The sequence below is a fragment of the Vanessa tameamea genome, chromosome 2 (assembly GCF_037043105.1).
Source record: "Vanessa tameamea isolate UH-Manoa-2023 chromosome 2, ilVanTame1 primary haplotype, whole genome shotgun sequence".
Taxonomy (NCBI): domain Eukaryota; kingdom Metazoa; phylum Arthropoda; class Insecta; order Lepidoptera; family Nymphalidae; genus Vanessa; species Vanessa tameamea.
In genome coordinates this window covers 11,807,291-11,826,530 of record NC_087310.1, presented here as the reverse complement: position 1 = coordinate 11,826,530, position 19,240 = coordinate 11,807,291, and the positions used below count along the sequence as shown (strand labels likewise).

The window sequence follows — 19,240 nt, the reverse complement described above, 5'->3', positions numbered from 1 at the left end:
ATTTAATAACAAAAATATAAAACGAATATTATCAAGTAATACAAATCAAGCAATTAACATTGCGAACGAACACGCGGTATCGCAAAGCAGCCAAAATGTTAATAACGAAATATCGATTCACTGCAATCGACTGAGATTTTTATTTGTAATCGAATGAATTGTTTAATCGATTTATGTTCTTTAATAAAATAATCATTTCAGTATCGTGTTAAGAGTAATAGGTTTTTAAATGTACCCAGGTCGCGATAATACATCAGGCGAGTGTAATAAATTGCCAATATTTAAAATATTTTAATATTTTTAATGTATGTGTATTGTGCGTGCGTATTAAAAACCTACCTCGATTAAAATGTTTGCATATCGATGTAAATGTATCAATGTTTCGAATGAAACATTTTGAATATTAAACTTTGCCATGTCATGTTATTTTATATGAATGCGCGCAATTGTATAATGATAAGTTTTTAAACTAATATAATTGCGTTATAATTAAAAAGATATTATGTTTAAAGTTAGTATTAGTGCTGTATATATTCAAACTGGAGTAAACATTATATTTTATGCATGGCACATTTTGTAACACACTCGTTACATCATCTCCTGGAACATCGCTAGTTTTGCACATTTTAAACATGATATAAACCTCTAAACTTGTTAGGCTCAAGCCGTGATAGCATACCTAGACGTAGAATAAAAAAATAAGTACCATCAAAATCCATTAAGTTCCAAAAGCGGCAACACTCAAACCATTGCATAATACACAAAAACTAAAATATTCATTTTTAATATTTTAAGCGCCATATGTAGAATAGTAATTAAAAATTAAACGCGAAACGTGTCTTTTGTATATAAGATGACATCACACGTTCGCAAAAGGAAAATGTGTCTAAGTTAAGGTCGACGACCTCCCATAACCGCCTTAAAAGGGACCCCGCATTTGCAGAATAAGAGGAAATTAAACATAAGCCAAAAATGTTGCTTTTGAGTTTATTTGAACAGTGAGAACGTTTAAAGTGTCAATAGGTAAACAGATATACTTGAAATTATTTATAAAATATATAAGGAAACAAAATGTAACAATTTTTTGGAACTATATCATATAAAAACATACTTATTTCCTGACGATGTTTTCCTTCGCCACCAAGTACAAGATTAATTTAAAATGAATATAATTCAAACAGAAATGAACGCATGGATGGATTTAAGCCAGCAATGTTCAGTTAAGGTCGACATGTTCGTTTGATAGCATTAAATGAACATTGTTGATACCTGACCTGACAGATTCTAGAGACGATTATCAAAAGGAGACTAGGCGACTGTGAAAGCCATTATACAGGTGCACTATATTTTCTTTCGTTATAATAAATAATCCGATGATTCGGCAATTCCATACAACTGGAAAAAAACGAGTCGCTTCCAAACATCGGATGTTAATTGGGTTTACTTGATTGAAAAACCGAATATATTTTTAATGCTATGACCTGGGAATATTACCCAGTACCGCAAGTTCTGTAGCCTCATATACTAGTCACTAGACCAATGAGGCACGTATCTATACAGTTTTACATCGTCTATGAACGCAAGACTATCGTGCAGTGCCGGAGGCATATAATGATATCTTACTCATTATCTTTTGCATTTATTTCGTGATATGTTCGAACTCAATAATAATTGTAAAAGTTAATAGCACATAAGTGTTTATTTTGTATAATATTTTTTAATTTGCTATTTAAACACCTAATCTCGTGTATATCAATCTATCTGGACGCGGCGAGCGCATTCACTTGATACTTAAGTAGATGGCGCCAGAATACGGCCGAGATGACCCCGATGGCATGGTCGGTGCCCAAGGAGTTACTGGTTCAAGATAATTATTTAAAGTGTTATCTTAACTTTAACTTATCTCGAACGGTAAAGGAAGAAATTACGAGGAACATTAATAATTTGAATAATAGAAATCAGGTTAATTAAATCTAGCAGATTGATTAAAATCGTAAAATTCAAGAATACATATTGAGAAATTTCTAGAAGCTTGTACTAACTTCTTGTTGCAAACAAAATATTATGGAAAATAATGTTATGTCTTAAATAAAAAAGACCATGTAGGTTTATGTGTCATCAATAAAATAATTCCCAATCAAATATTGTTAACCAACCTTTACTATGACGAGTCTTTATTAATGAACCCAAGGTCAACTCACAAGTTATGATGACTCGTATTACTTGCTAATAAGAGAAATAATAGAAGCAAATTTTACCAGACACGTCATCGTTAATATCTGCTGGGTTTTGCCCCTTCTTTTAAACATTGTGACGTTTTAATGTCCTGTATAGATTACAAACAAAAATGTACTTATTATTATTATGCTATATTTCTGTATTTAGAACATCTGTTGTTTTTTTTTGTGATCATACAGGTACGATTTCCTTTTCAGTCAATGTCTAGCGCGGATTAACGCAGTTTAAGGAGCGTTTTTTTTTTGTTTAAACGTTTTTAGCCATACAAACATTTATATAAATGTATTCCTAATAACAAACAGAAGATTCGTTGCCGTTTAAAGCCGGATAAAAATAATCTGATACTTTTTCATATCGCGAACCTGTTCTTTTTCACACGCAAAACTGGTGTTAATAAAATTCACTTTACTCTATTTTATCGTAGAGCCCTAATTAATGTTACTATAGTTGTCGACTGTGAAATTTGCATATACCTAAACTGAGCACAAAAAACCGAAACATCGACGTCAGATGGGAATGAACCGTGAAGGTGATCTTGTTGTGTATGTATTTGCAATATTTGTCAAATGGATCGAGTTTAGGGAAAAAACGGTTTTTTTTTTACGAAATACCGTTCGTTATTGTAATAAATGTTACAAAGCATTGTTTTGCATGATTGAAATTTGTACTTTTTTAATATACATATAATCTATAATTTTTTTTTTATTTATATTTAAAGGAAACAAACGAATAAATAGGATTAACTGATATGTAATTGATCAACATCCCTACAATATGAAATCGTTTCTAACGATCAGATCTAAGACGTTATGACTGGTGACACATATACACTGGCTCACTTACTCTTCCAACCAGACAAATGAAACTGCATACAGGACTTCTGAGTTTTTTCTTTGCCTAAAAATTATAAATACTAATGATCAACTAGAATTATCTATTATATTTTCTTTATATTTAATCTTATCAAAAATTATGACCATTTTTTTATATAACATTAGTGAAGGAATATACAGCTATAAAATTAAAGCATTTATTTCTCATACAAATTAACACGAAATAATAAAAGTATATTTCTTTTGTTTTAGATATTATTAATCACATTATTTGCTTCCGTTATAGAATAGCGCAATAATCAATTATAAAAGATATTTTAAAGAAGGATTTTTATTAATACATGAACTACTGGTGAAACCGTCATGCTATTTAATGTTAATATTTATGCTTTATATGCCATTGCCATAATTAAAAAAAAAACAAGTGTTCTATGAAAAATATAAGTTTGCACATTTAAATATGCCTAAATTCACTTACGGGGAGTTTTTACAATTATACTTTTTAATTAAGTATTATTATGTTTCATATTTATTAACTTACATCACTATTTAATTGTATGTGCGGAAATTATAAATTACATCATATTCCGTTTGAAATATCATACTTTGTTAAATTCGAATTGTGAAAAAAGAAGTATCTTTTATAGCAAAAATACCAATATTTCTTTATTTAGCTGTGACACAGATAATTAATCAGTCTTGATGATTTGTTAGATTTAGTTTTGTGACTATGTGATTGTTGTTTTTTTTTTTAACTAAATAATAACTTATAAACTTATGTTTCGCTCTTTCTTTCACACGTATTTGGCATTTGAAAGAAGAAGACACAACATTATTTAATTTATAAAGTCCACGATGAAATAAAAATAATTAAACCATGAGTCAAGGAATTTTGGTTATTATCAGCTAATTTTGTGACTTTTTGGTCTCTCTCTCATGGTCCGATTGTATAATTGTGTTAATGATATTAATTTCGTATTGTGATATTACGATTTGTAAAACAAGTTGATTTTTTATTATTAAAGATATGTTAAAATCGATTACATGCCTTTTTCTAACACAATAATGATGACTGTATATCGACAGTCAATACAATATAAAAACTCGAATGAAATCAAATGAGAGAAAATAATGTTGACACACACACACATTGAAAATAAAAAGAAAAATAAATGTTCTTATCGCTACACGTAACACGCCAACTATCAAATCCAGATATTGTAATATTATCATTCAACGCTAAACCAATAAGTACTTTTATGAATTTAAAATTTGTTATTACAAGTACAGAACCATAGATTTGTTCTTGACGAAAAAAAATATGCATATTTTTTTAATTGGTCAACTTATTTAGAAGTTAAACGATCATCAACATACGTACATTACAATTACTATTTACATAAAAAATATTTTTATAACTATAAAACGAACAAAATTATATAGCTGTACTTGATTCGAATATCAACAAAAATATTTACATATTATATTGGTATTCAAATTATGACCTTACGTTCATAATTATAGTTAAAAAAGATAATCGTACAGCTTAAGAGTAGATCTGTATATCACAAATTATCTCATTACCTCAGCCTTTGAGCCGCCGTAGCTTCTCTTGAAGAGATAATTATACCTTCGTTAAATGTAGAAACAACAGCATAACTTGCACTATTAAAGGGACGGTAATTACTAAATAAATAATATAATATTTGTTTGGATCTATGAGAGCTCTACACGATAAACCGAATCGACAGAAAAACTGCAACAGTGGCCAATCTAAGATTATCCATTTGTGCATGTATTACATTGCGTAAACATGCTCGTAAACATAAATGTAGTCTTTCGCCTCGCTGTAATAGTCCCGTGGAGTGATTCCAACACGATCTGAAGAAGATCAGGGGGGACAACGGCTTTTTGTACTCTCTAAGGAAATACTTGCTGACTTTCCGGCATGATATATTATATAATTGTATTTCACTAACATAATATATTATATATAGAGGAACTACTGAGTTTCTTTGCGGTTCTTCTCGGTAGAGTCTACATTCCGAACCGGTCGTAGCTTTACTTTTAATATATGTAGTTCTGTAAATGACTTGTAAAAGTTTACTTGAATAAAGTATATTTTTATTTTGAAGGTTTCTGAATATGAGGTGCTTATTAACAACGTCAGATATTTATAATGTATCTGTTCATAATCACGTATTCTCATTTCATCTTACGATCTTAGTGATTTGTTTTTTTGTGTAGTAATTACGAATCATTAGTTGACAGACTACTTGAAGGAAACTATTGGACGTCAATCTCGTCACTGGTTTTGGTTCTCGAATCTTGTACACCATCGATTATTTTTATGGGTCATAATTTGCACGTGCCATAATTTTTAATTGTTTATAAAGATTGAAAATCTAATTGTCTGTGGTGATTAAATCAAACATTAATAAAAAGTCTTTGTAATATGAGCTAACTAGCAAGAAAATATAATTCATAATATCAACCCATTATCTTATTTACAAATGTCAGACTTTGATTTGACCTTTCATTTTGCCAAAGATTTAAATATATGGGCGTTGCATTTTAGCTGTTATGATTTTCAAGCTATAAGTGCTTATTAACTATTAAGATATATCTAAATTTACAACAAAAAATCCATGATTACTAGTGTAATTATTCATGCGTATTTATAAAATACATTTATGTTGATTTGAATTACAACTTTCAATGTATTTGAAAATGTTTGTTCACGTCTCGACTAATCGTAGGAACCAAATTATGAATGGTGTAGTAGGAAGAGATCTCTACAGTTCACAAATGACATAAAATACATTAATGAATTATTTATTCATTATTGTTGTCTATTGGTGGTATATTTATAATCTATTATTGATAGCATCAACAATTTAGAGTGATCTCTCACTAAATAGTGTTTATGCATATAGACAATTAGACATTCAGGATTGTAGCTGTTCTTTTAACTATCTGTTGTATAATGAATGAATGAATGAATGAACATTTGTCACAAAATTAATGTATGTATAAGTTGCAAGCTGTTTATTTAACGTAACATGTGTCAAAAGTATTGATCAAATCTTGCAACTGAATTTTTTAACCAGTTTCAAACATCTGATTAATTTTAGAAACGTCTTTGTTGCTGATTATCTTAAAATATATGTAGTATCATGCAATAGTATTCTATAAAACCTTTATAATAGCTATCTTCTTTAGATATTACTAAAATATAAGTACAAAATTATCTTAATTTGCGTATAATATTCACTAAGAAAAACATCTAATAAATGCTTTCAATTTATATACTTTTTATTTTTAATTAAACAACAACATTATTTGCAGTATTACATTTACAGCCTGTAAATTTCCCACTGCTTGCCTAGGGCCTCCTCTCCCTTTAAGTAGAAGGTTTGGAGCATATTCCACCACGCTTCTCTAATATGGGTTGGTGGATACACATGTGGCAGAATTTCGTTTTTTATTTTGACATTAAATTAGACACATGCAGGTCTCCTCACTATGTTTTCTTTCACCGTCGAGCACGAGATGAATTATAAACATAAATTAAGAACATGAAAATTCAGTGGTGCTTGCCTGCCAATCATCGGTTAAGATGTAGATGTTATAACATGGTTTTATAGAATTACATCATTTAACGTTTTTAAGACCAAATAACACGAAATATGTAAATGTTTTGAAATTAAAAGTCAAACGATGTTCATAAAATATTCGTGTAATGTTACCAAGTTCGTCACCCGCGTGTCGTAACCGAATATCGAATCCACTACAATCGGGGCCAATGCCGAATGTCATAGCGATGATACAGTGTAAGGCCGCGTGCATTCGTCAATCATAACGCGTTTAAAACTTAATAAATTTATATTAAAATCAAAATAATATTGAATAAAATATATTAATTTTCAATTGTGATTTTGATACATTTAAAAAAAATAAAAAGTAACCTCTATTGAAACATATTTCCTAATATTTATTTGAATATTAAACTTTTATAATTTCCTTATACATGCTTAGGATAACTATGAGGTAATTATTGAGTTACGAGTATGTAACTGTTACAAACCTACAACATCAAAACCATCTGTAAGCAAATGTTAGGCTTGATAATGCTATGTTATTGTTTATTTAACTGATCTTATTTAAAAAAAAGTTTTTAAATGAAGCATTAATAGCGCAATCCATTACGGGCCGCTTGCGATGTAAAAAGTCGCTAAAGTCGCTAAGCCTAACACAAGTGATAGGCTTTAAAATAGTGTAACTAGGAATTTTAGTAATGCCTTAATTATTTTGGGGTATTGCTACTATTTTTTTTTTAATCAGAATTTTTTGATAGAAGTCGTCGATGTTCAGTCATCCTAAATCAACATCAAAGCTCGTCCTACGACCTGATGTACCATTTAAGACTAAATAATAATTTTGTACCTCTAATTGTGTTTAGTAAGTTGTAGGCTGAGACGATGAATCAGGCTCCTAACAATGATATTATAAATTATTGCTTGTTTTGTGAAACACACCTATGTTTCCCCGATTGTCTTACTTTTAGGATACCGATCCTTATACCGTCGATACCAAAAGCTATGAGCCCAGATCACTATTGTCTTTGATTTCCTCCACTTATTCCTTGCTTGGAAACTAGTATAGTTTGAATCATAAATCTGTAAAGTTCTCTTAAGAATAGTATGATTTCTCAAAAATAATATAAGAATTTTAATTAACAAAATTCGAAATATATAATTGAATTAACTTTGCCTATAATTATCCGATTGTTGGAGGAAAAGAAGTTTAGAGAAGTTATTTGGAGCTTATTCCTTATTTTTTATATTTGTTTATATAATGTCCATATTAATATTATAAAGAGATATTTATTTCGTTTGTATATAGGGAGTAATCTCCGGAACTTGTGATCCTATTCTATATTTTTTTTCATAGCTAAATTATTGCCTAGTGCTATATGATATACCTATCTGTACTGTATAAATTGCACCCGTGCAAGCCGGGGCGGGTCGCTTGTGTTAATAAGAATAACTTTCATTTTAGTATTCGAGTTCGGCTTCTGTCCGCATAACCTTGTTATTTAATACGAATTACATCTGTTAAATATTTCAAGGATTAGCGGAAAAGAACGAAATATTGACAGTGACCCGAATGAGGTGTTCTGCGTGACGTCAAGCAGAGATGGGTGATATTTATTAGTGACCTTATAGATGTGAGAGAAATGACAATCGTCATTTAGATCCGTGTGTTACCTTCACGTTGATGGTCCAAGTTATAAGATTCGTCAACGCATACACATATTAACATAATACGGGCAGAACATTATAACGGATTTGTTTTACGAAAAGTTGTTTCCAAACGAAATGTGGTAAATCGTTATTATTAATATATATATGTAATTTATATATATACGTGAATTTTAATATTTGTTGTCCGTGCATGCGGGTCAGAAGCAAAAACCTTTATTTCTTATAGAGTACATTTTAAGTTCGAAAATCAAGCTAAATATCGCTTTATTTACAATCATATTGCGTATAATTTAATATTTCACGCTCAAATTTTTATTTAATTAACTGCGTTTTGGTTGAAATGGACATAAAATATCGTATATTACAGTTTGGGGTGATATGTTCAATATTAAAAGAAAAGTAATATTACTAATACTACTACTGTCTGCTAATATTAATTCTTTCAAAGTACAATCTTTAAGAAGAAATTGTCATAGCGAAATCCGCCATTTCTCAAGTCATGCACCTCAATCGTCAACAGCAAGGTGATTAGTATTTCGGACGGTGGGAGCGTACTCGCGCGCAGTCTCTCGCCGCCCGTCGCCCCGTGCGCCCACCGCCAATGCGCGCGCCACACTAAAGCGCGATATCAGCCGCCCCATATAAGCGCTAATTTTCAAAAATAGAACGCGTGTATGACAGTGCATATCAGTGTTTTGTGCCAGCAATTGTGACGTTGAACGCGTACAAATATATTTTCACCACTTTCACCAATTTTGCAAGTGAGTTTTAGATTATTTTCTTATTTATAATTGGTTGTTACACAATTTCAATACACGGAAGTTGGTGACGAAAGGTGTTTTTTTGATAAGTACGAGTACTTGCAGCGATTAGACGTGCGTGTGGAATATAAAAATTTATACGGAACTGTATTTGTATAAATGTTTATTAATTTAAAAAATTGCATGTTAATTAGGAAAAAAATACTCATCATTCCGTTTGAGTTCATTTTTAATTGCTTGACTTTTAAATAATAAATGTTCATAAATATATTTTATTATATTACACCCAACGAAAGATTTCAACGAGCGTCACGTACGCGTTGATGTCTTTACAACGGAGCGATCAGAACTGTTTCAGTAACATTGTATGATTATGTTACGTTTAAGCTGTACTTGTATTGATAAAAGAAATATCAATAGATATTTAATGTAAAATTATTGACCATTTTCTTTAATGGATATTTATTGACCTTGAATTAATGAGATTAAAGCTCGCAAACAAATTTTTATTTATTTTGAAGTTGAATTTTTTTTTTTCAATTATGAAGCTACTTTACTAAAAAAAAATGGTTTCGAACTAGGGATTGTATCGTGATTAATTCAATCACTAGTTTGAAATATAGAGTCAAAGAAGCTCACGAAAGTCTGTCACTCTTTTATGAAAATTTAAACTATTTATTGTTACAAATACAAACATGACACATTTTTAATATAAATTTTGCCTTTAAAATAAAGAGTGCATCTCATCACAATACTTTTAATCATAATGATAACACTCATAACCAATCCTAGAAATATATCAATATGTTGATTAAAATGTAGTTTTTTTATCGAAATATTATATCGGCTAAGTTCGAAATAACTTCCTTATCATTATATGGGAGCGAAATTTGTTGAAACTCTTGTTGCCTAAAGTCGTTACTGCATTTTGAAATTATATTGCAACTCTTGCAGTCACCGAGAAAGTACGAGTACAGCTGGTATAAAAGTTGATATTATAAATCAAGGTCACGAAACATTAAGTCCAGTATGAAATATGATAAAAAAAAGCAAGCGTAACTTAGTTTTTTCATACATAAAGTATCTCGTAATTTGTAAATTGATTTAAATATATTTGATTGCTATCCTTAATGTTAGTAGGTACTTGATTGGTGTCTTATATATTTTATCTTATCAATACGGAGGTTCTATTAACATACTATTTCAATCAAAAATGTACAAGTACATATAAGGCTGAGTTAAAATATTTTATCTTTATTAGATCTATCGCAATACGTTTGTACCTACATGTTTAATAATATAGAATTCACACTACATTTTTTAAATCGTTCATTTACGGCTTACGGACACTTCTAAGAATATATGCGTATGAAAAAAACAATAGAATTCATAGTATTGAATCTCTTTGCATTTTTTATAACTTAATATTAACTTAAAATTAAAATTACACTCAATTATTAGTATTATTAAAGGTGTGATTATGACATTTGATTGGCTGCTACCTCATTGATATAACTGTTCATCGTTAAATTTTAAATACCTCCCAATACAATGATATAAAAGTTAAAATCAAGTAATTGGATCGATAAGAATAATGGATAAATTAACAGGAGAGATATTGATCTAAAATCTCTTGATTAATTAACATTTTAGCGCGAAAGACACTTTGTTTTAATTAATAAATCATTACGTCAACGAAGTTCTCAACGAATTTAATTTGTTACGTGAATTTTAAGGAAAAAAGGTAGAATATATGATTTTTACATTCCGAATTCAAAATTTATTATTATTATTTTGTATATGTATAATACATTATTTTATTTTGAAACGAATATTTAGAAATAAAATCATTTCGCTTCGCAATGTTGTGGAACATCCAACATACTCGATAATATGCACGGAGACCTCTGCCTAGCGGTGGCCTGTTAACACACTGTAAGGTATTCTACTTATTATGTATACTATAACTTAAACTAGAAAAGAAAATTCATGGAAAATAAATTATACACAAACGTGATAATAGATAAACCGGTTCATGACTGTAATTTTAAAAGCGAGTTTAATATTGACGAGTTTTATATTTACCAGATGATATAATCACGTGGAGTTACCAAATGTGTTATATCGATTTTGAAATACAAATATAATATGTTGAGCCTTGGACTAACACGCAAACTCGTTTTTTTTATTTGAATGCATAATTAAGAAATATAATATATGTTGTCTATCTTTTTATGGAAAAAGTTTTATTTGAGGCAAATATCATATCAAATATTAATAACTGGCTGAATACTAAACTTCGAATTCAGTTTGCGACGAAGATACTTCAACTTGTATACAACCTTTTATCCCCAACATAAGCCCCTGAATGGGTGAAAAAATAGCCTATATACGTCCTTTAAAGTTTAAGCTTGCTTCGTACCAAATTTGACCAAAATGGATTTAGTGTTTTAGCCATGATAGAGTAACAGACAACCATAGTTACTTTTCTATTTACTATATTAGTATAGAATATAAAAGCATCTTCTTCTGGTTCTTCTCGATAGATATGATATACCTTCCTCATTCGTTGCATAAGATTATGCTCTTCCGTAAAAAAATATTGACTTTGCCGGCGCACATTATTCCGAAATATACTGTGTACCTACTTAGTTAGTTCTGGTAATTATCGAAAGTCCACGGGCAATACTGTAACTATTGATATAATCTAACAGAATAAAAATAATTTTGTTTTCGAATTTAAATGTAACTTGAATTTACATTTAACTTGTAATTAAATAACACATGTAGTTCGATTTAAATTCCCGTTTACTGTAACAGACACTAAGCATTCTGTTAGCGGTTCCGTCGAAAGTCTCACGCTCCACGCCCATCTATAAAATTTCATCACGCGTCACCTTTGTATAAAAGAATAGAAATTAACATAAAAACAATCCCGTCCAGTAGCTGCGTAATCCTTTATTACAATCGCACAAAGTCGAGAATCGTACGTTTCTATAATTCGATACAATTTGATATTTGACAAAGGAAAGCTAATGACCCGTTTAACTAAATAACGCGAAGCATTGTCATCGTCGACAATAACATGTTAGCAGGTTGTTTGGCAATAACCAACGCATGTGAAACAGACATACGCTATTGATAGTTACGAAGAACCCACGTCTTTATATTATAACGAGTATATACACATCTCCAACCAGATTCGCCTTTTTCGGACTTGTAATATTTACATTTGTCATTCTCGCTTAAATACACGTTACGAAATAGTGAAATTAATTTAAAGATTGCAATAAATTATATAACATATTTTACAATATTTTTAATAAAAATAATTGCATTTTATTTTTATAATAATTATTTTTTAAACAAAACCATAGGGATTCCGTTTTAACTTAATAATAATTAACATATTTTGAGCATGTAGAGATGCAGGCAGCATTGTTCCACACATTTCCGAGTCTTAAGGCCGTCGGAAGAACATGATTTAATGGGTATATTTTACAACAGAACTATTATCTATTTTCCGATTCGTGAGTGATTGTTGACGAACGAAATTGAATCTAATTCCCAAACGTTAAGATCTAAATACGTACGATAGTAAACGGTGCAGTATCCGGTACTTTCAGACGATTTTCCAAATTATCTAAAATGCAGTATGCACTTGTTTGAGCAATTTATTTTGCACGTTTGATTTGCGTGGTTTGATTGACGTATTGCTCAATTAAAAGCAATATAATACTATGTATAAAGTTATGCTATGCACCTACGAATTGTTATTAAAATATTTTTCTTAATTTTTGTAGCGCTCATGTTTAATAATCTAGCAATCTTGGGTATATATCATTCAATTAATTTTATAAAAAAAGAAACGATGTCATTAATTAATATTCTAATATACATACATAATATATTAATCATTCGACAGTATTTGTCTAAGCCCCGGTTCTTATAATATTTTTAAAGATAAAGTATTCATTTGAATCGCTTATAATATAATATATACTAAGAAAAAATAATTTAATAAATGAGTAGCTACTTTAAGTAATAAATATAACTACAAAAGTAGTATGCTGTTAGTATTGCACTGTAACTTTAAGAGGCATATAAAATATCAAGCAACATAATGTATGTTACATATTGCTGAATCTGAGTTGCCTGCGCGAATATCAGTTGTCGGTTGCGAAATCCTGGCGCAACCGTGACAGTACGAATTAAGTTTTGAACAAAGTTTAACGATATAATACAATAACTACTGCATATTAGTAAAACGCTAAACTTAGGTACAATATCATAACAATAATTTATAATTCAAAATCAATATTAAAAATATATTTAAAATTTGAATTATAGCTTCTTTACAGCACAAGTTTTATGAGCGACCGCTTCTAAATCATTTCGAATAATACCTACTTAAAACGTTTGATACGCTTTTAGTCAAATAAACATTTGCACGTATTAAACATGGTATTTAATCTCTTTTTGAAATGATGTGTCATATTATTTCTTATATGAAATAGGTTTCTTGATGGAGAAATGTACTTAATCATTCTTTGAATTTCTTAATTTTTTAATGGCTTTATTTTACGCTAAAGTAAACGATTTTATCATAAATAAGTCTTATCCATATGTTACTACTGTATATAATAATACATTATTTCTTCGATAAATTATATAATTACCATTCCGTCCAGGTATTTATAATTTTTATTTACAAATATATAAGTAAAGTGGGTATATATATAAGAGCTAGATGTATGAAATTGTGTAGTTTGCAAAAACAAACTAGAATGTAAATTACTTTAAAAAACGTGTTATTATATTTTGTCCTCTAAATCGAGTATACAATTTGACTGCAACAATAAATCACTTTCATAATAAATTTTATGTAAAGATACTATAATTGATTATTACGTAAATTGTTAGGTACATATACAAATATTAGCGATCCGCCTAAGCTTCGCAAAGGTGCAATTTATACGGTACGGGCTGCCCCATATACTCAGGAATATTGTATTTGTCACTAGTGAAAAAAATAATAGACTTAGCTCTCTCTCTAGCTCCAGAGATTACCTCGTACAAACAAATTTTATTTCTTTATAATATTAGTAGGTACTATAGATAGAGGGACGTGATGACAAATGACAATTATTATTGATTAAAGTACAAAGTGAAGAATTGATTTTCGACTTGATTGTATACATACCTAAACATTTTTTACTTTAGATTTTTTTTATAAATTATATTTGAAGTCGTTTTTATCAAAATAAGTGGCGCCTTACATCCTGTCAGTGTAATATGTTCGATTAGTTTGATAAGGTCAAATTGCCATTGAATTTTGTTTTGCCAAAGTGTATTCTAAATATTTTAGGATATTAGTTCTTATTGCTAGGTGATAAAATACAAAAATCCCTTTTTTTTACTTTGTTTTATGAAATAAAAAAGAGTTTAATATATGTTTGTCTGATTCGAAACAAGACAATTAAGAGTATCACATTTGCAACATGTTCGATTAAAGAACAGAAACCTTATGTTAATGTTTTTTACATAACAGATATTACAAGTATATTCTTTGAAATTGAAAAACACGTAGGTGAAGAAAAAATTATTTTTGAACATAATTTGATAAGAATGATATGAAAATTACATACAATAACATTCTATGCAATTCTTACTTTCAAGTATTTCACAAAAGTGCGCAATCATTTTACAATACTGTTAAGTTATTATACACACATTGAATAACTTGTCCTCGTGAAAATGTTTTCATAACGAATAACGGATCGACATTGAGAAGTGTCAAGAGCCAACTCTTGAGTTTCATTTTTAGTTTATTTTTGTGCCTATAATACACAGAAGCTTCAAATTTAATTCAACATTGTAACTTGACGAATCAAAATTGTTTTATGAGCCTACTTGAATAAAGAAAAGTCTTTTAATATTTAAATTAGATATTAGATTATAAAGATATTAAAATATTAAAAGACTATTTTGATTTTTGATTTTATTGTGGACTTTATGACCTTTGGACTTGGAACAGTTTCAGATGAGTACATCTGAATAGTAACTCAATCATACCGTACATTAATTTTAAAATACTTTATCGGATTATTCACTTAACAAATTATAGCCTTATTCATGTTTTTAAAATATTTATATAAAGTATATATGTAAACTGAGTCGGTGAAGATCTTTAGCTGTAGATATATGTGCATATGTATATAGACGTGTCATTAGGATTTTTGCCAAGCACACTGTAAATTAAACCAAGGTATAACATTATATCACTTAATAATAGTAAAGCGACCATCTATATAAAATAAAAAAATAAAAGTTATATTTTATCGCAAAATATTTTTTTTAATTAGTATTATCGAAATATATTCGGTAAATATAAAAAAAAAAGTCTTGATTATTATATAAACCTATTAAAGTTCTCCTCTCAACGAAGATAATTTAACGAGTGACATATGATAATAACTAATTTAATATACATAATGAAGATTATATATAAATAACAATATAATTCCATATAAATTATAAGAACTTAAAGAATCGTCAATAAATTTATTAATGAGCCGGATCTCTCCGGTCAGATGTAATCTCAATTTAGAATATTATAATTATACAATATTAAGACTCATTATAAACTTGTTTATAAATAAAACATTTTTTCCCGTTGACAGTGCTTTGTCCAGACCCGCCTTGTATTGTTTGCCACAATGTCACCATGTAATAGTGGCAAAGATAGGCGAATGGGCAAATGGGCCACCTGATGGCAAGACACTGCCCATCAGCATTGGTGCCGTAAATTAATCATTCCTCACATTGCCTTGGAAACTTAGATGTTATGTCCCTTGTGTCTGTAATTATACTGGCTCACTCATCCTTCAAACCGGTACACAATAATAAGTATTGCTGCTTGATGGTAGAATATGGGATGAGTGGGTGGTACCTACTCAGACGGGACTAATCTCGTTGATTGTTCTACTACCAAACACCACTTTGCTAATTATGTTCTGATGTTAAGGGTGAGATAGCCAGCATTACCACAAACACAAATGATGATCTTAAACATCTTAGATGGTTGGCATGGTTAGCATCGTACTAAGCCTGTAAAGAGTGGTTTATGATATGTCAGAGTCACCTGGTACTCTGGCACAGAAAAAATCAAATAGGATCGTCGACTCACGGTTTTCCCGTTTACTCTTTTTCTGATCAAAATTAAATAAAACAAAACCATAAACAATTATTGCTTATAAATTCTACTTTTACAGAATTTGTTAATGGATTTCAAATTTTAATTAAAAAGTCATCGGCGTTAATAAATAAAAATCACCAATAAAAATATAAGTTTTAAAAATCAAATGTAAATCAGAATAATATATTGTATATAAAAACAAATAGTTACAACAAAAGCGTTTATTTATTCCAATCATCAGTATTTTATGAAGGAGATTGTAGGCAGTAAGGTCGTCTGGTTTTACCCGATAGGTAACTTGTTATAACGAGTTTACCAAAATGTCACACAACCGTAAACAGATTCGATAACAACCGGAGTCGACCCGTATCACCTAGAAACAAATGCGAAATTAAGTAAAAAAAAAAAAAAACTATACAAAGTAAAAATAACGAAAACTTACTAATCAATAAATTTTTATTAATACTATAAACTAACTTTCAAAATATATTTAAGTAAAAATATTTTTAATAAGTGGCTTCATAAGGGTCATAGACGAAGGTCGAACCAGCTAGTGAATTTATAGTATTTAATTCGATCTTAAAAATCGATCTTAAAAGCCGAGATGGCCCAAAAGCCGACATGGCCCAGTGGTTAGAACGCGTGCAATCTTAACCGATGATTTCGGGTTCAAACCCAGGCAGGCACCACTGAATTTACATGTGCTTAATTTGTTTATAATTCATCTCGTGCTCGGCGGTGAAGGAAAACATCGTGAGGAAACCTGCATGTGTCTAATTTCAACGAAAATCTGCCACATGTGTATTCCACCAACCCGCATTGGAGCAGCGTGGTGGAATATGCTCCATACCTTCTCCTCAACGGGAGAGGAGGCCTTAGCCCAGCAGTGGGAAATTTACAGGCTGATTATAATTCGATCTTTGACAAGCCCGTCAGTGTAGTTACCACCACACATATACCGCTAAACTCTATGTTCCGGTTTAAATTCTGAGTAAGTCAGTGTAATTACGGTCATTTGTTAACATCTCCGATCTGCTGTTTAAATTAAAATTACCTTAATTGTATCACTACAATTCATATTTAATGTTTATTCGATAATATGCGATTCGTGGAAACTTGGCAATTAACTTTTACAATTATTTATACTTTTTACTATATTTATAGTATGTATTGTACAATACAAGCAATAATTTAAAACTAAAAAAAAATATAATGTTTGGTAATTTTTATACTAAATATGAGTAAGTTTAACGTTTTGTGTTTATTGATCAATTGGATAAGAGACGTTGATGATGTGATGTAATGGTAACAAAATGTTAAGAAAAAAAAAAATTGTGACCAATAATGACATAAATGTTTTTATAATAAAATTTTTGCAGAGTAAATTATCCGACAGTCTAAAATGCTATTCTAAGATCCTATACTTAAAGAATATCGTGTATTTAAAATTAGAAAATATATCAAACTTCTGATAGTTATTATATATATAAAAAATATGGTTCTAAAACATACAATTTAAATTGATCTTTGTCCAGAGACAAAGTAAAAATCATGTTCAATTTAAATCATAGATAATTTTCCAAAGTAATACAATTTTATGAGTAAAATGATTTATTTATTTATTTATTTATTTATTTAACTCTTTATTGCACACCAAATATACAAAAAGATACAAAATATATTTTGTTTAAAAGAAAATTGGTTTTATTTTTATTATTTATTGATTTAACAATTTATTCTTCCAATTTAATTCAAATAAAAAAAAAACAGATGTATACATATGTTAAATTTAATTAAAAAATCTCAAAAGTTTTGTACATTCCCATGGTATAAATATAGAGGCTGAAATATTTTTTATATAAATAAAATCACGCGATGACTTCATGACATAACATTTCAAGAGACTGAGTGTTTTGCATATTTATATATGTTTATTAGGCATAGTTGAGTAACACTATGAACGACACCAGCATATCCTAATGATTAATTGAATTACATTGATTAAAAAAAAACATTTATAGTTTTCTGAAGAAGAAACACTAAATAACCGGGATAACCAAGAAGAAAATAAATTTGAATTAATAAAACCGAAGATATAATTATATGTTATTACTAATAATTTGAATTAAATTAAGAATCATAATATGTAAATTATATGATATATTAAATGAATGAATCCAACGATATAGAGAACAGTTTCACGCTTGACTGTTTACTTAGTGAGGTAAATGTGAAATTTTGCATCAAACGAGTAGAATAGTGTTTGTTTAAACTTTCCATCCTATTTATCTTTCAGAGAAATCATTATCTAGCATTATTTAGGCTTTTAGCTTAGATAATTTACTTTGACAATATAGAGATGGTGTATTCAATCGTGTATTGAAAGTTATTAACATTAAGGATTCGATTAAGTATACACAATCAACTTTTACTAAGGTATTACATAATAGCAGTTCTAAAATATGATGTTATGTTATTAAAAAATATCGTGCCAATGATTAAGTTATTTAAAAAATAGTGTTTCGTCAGCTTAAGGCAAAAACGTTAAGTTCTTTGTTTAAATATTTTTTTAAGAATAATAAACATATTTAAACAGGTTTTATATGCTACATATACCATACAAGTCGACAAAGTAATTGTACAGCACTCGCTAAATTTACGACATTAATTTCACACAAGTGTTTATTTTGTATTCCTCCTTATATTTTCCGTGAACACACATTAACTCCTCTCGACTCTATCCACTAAATAAGGACGAAAGTAAATCCTAAAAATCTCTCTAAAGATATTATCTAGGAAAACTTAAAACAAGTATACTATAAATATTCTGTCAAACCATAAGTATATGTTTATGTTAAGTTTATATTAACTCTGCATGCCTGCATGTGCCTGTAAGTAATGTTTTCCCATGTATATGCGAAATCATGCACAATAAATGTGTCT

The 19,240-nt window shown here is 29.2% G+C and overlaps 1 protein-coding gene across 2 annotated transcripts in view; it reads left to right on the top strand.

Moving 5' to 3' along the window:
* The window catches only part of LOC113393764 (uncharacterized), a 145,828-nt gene that overhangs the window by 29,361 nt on the left and 97,227 nt on the right, over nucleotides 1-19,240 (top strand). Inside the window, exon 1 of one of the 2 annotated variants that reach the window (XM_026630809.2) lies at nucleotides 8,886-9,099. The exons of the other annotated variant lie outside the window; for it this stretch is intronic. The gene's annotated coding sequence lies outside the window, so the exon portion shown is untranslated. Of the gene's footprint in view, nucleotides 1-8,885; nucleotides 9,100-19,240 lie in introns of those variants that run through there. 2 annotated transcript variants of the gene reach the window in all.